Source organism: Schistocerca piceifrons, chromosome 1 (genome assembly GCF_021461385.2).
Source record: "Schistocerca piceifrons isolate TAMUIC-IGC-003096 chromosome 1, iqSchPice1.1, whole genome shotgun sequence".
Taxonomy (NCBI): Eukaryota; Metazoa; Arthropoda; class Insecta; order Orthoptera; family Acrididae; genus Schistocerca; species Schistocerca piceifrons.
This window is the reverse complement of record NC_060138.1, coordinates 177151145-177152376: the sequence shown is the minus strand read 5'-3', so window position 1 is coordinate 177152376 and position 1232 is coordinate 177151145.

Sequence of the window (1232 nt, the reverse complement as noted above, 5' to 3'; positions counted from 1 at the left end):
AGAACGATGGGTTCGATGATGGTTTGGATGTACCGTGCACTATTCAGTGTCCCCTCGACGATCACCAGTGGTGTACGGCCAGTGTAGGAGATCGCTCCCCACACCATGATGCCAGGTGTTGGCCCTGTGTGCCTCGGTCGTATGCAGTCCTGATTGTGGCGCTCACCTGCACGGCGCCAAACACGCATACGACCATCATTGGCACCAAGGCAGAAGCGACTCTCATCGCTGAAGACGACACGTCTCCATTCGTCCCTCCATTCATGCCTGTCGCGACACCACTGGAGGCGGGCTGCACGATGTTGGGGCGTTAGCGGAAGACGGCCTAACGGTGTGCGGGACCGTAGCCCAGCTTCATGGAGACGGTTGCGAATGGTCCTCGCCGATACCCCAGGAGCAACAGTGTCCCTAATTTGCTGGGAAGTGGAGGTGCGGTCCCCTACGGCACTGCGTAGGATCCTGCGGTCTTGGCGTGCATCCGTGCGTCGCTGCGGTCCGGTCCCAGGTCGACGGGCACGTGCACCTTCCGCCGACCACTGGCGACAACATCGATGTACTGTGGAGACCTCACGCCCCACGTGTTGAGCAATTCGGCGGTACGTCCACCCGGCCTCCCGCATGCCCACTATACGCCCTCGCTCAAAGTCCGTCAACTGCACATACGGTTCACGTCCACGCTGTCACGGCATGCTACCAGTGTTAAAGACTGCGATGGAGCTCCGTATGCTACGGCAAACTGGCTGACACTGACGGCGGCGGTGCACAAATGCTGCGCAGCTAGCGCCATTCGACGGCCTACACCGCGGTTCCTGGTGTGTCCGCTGTGCCGCGCGTGTGATCGTTGCTTGTACAGCCCTCTTGCAGTGTCCGGAGCAAGTATGGTGGGTCTGACACACCGGTGTCAATGTGTTCTTTTTTCCATTTCCAGGAGTGTATTTAAGGCTTCTGCTTATTTATTTTTGATAAAGTTTTTTAGTCAGCACACTAACGTGAGAAGACTGGAGATTGGCAACTGTTTTCCATACAACCTCCCCGCCCCCCCCTTTTTCGTGTTCTGGACATAGATGAAGCATGCATTAGTGGTGGTGGTCACATAGGTGGCTGTTCAATAAATTGGAATTATTTAAGAAAATGAGTTCCTGTAACATATGTGGGGTGATCAAAAAGTAATGGAAAAATTTTGTTTTCCTTGGTTATGACATTCACCATCTGTTCAGCACCAAATTTTTTTT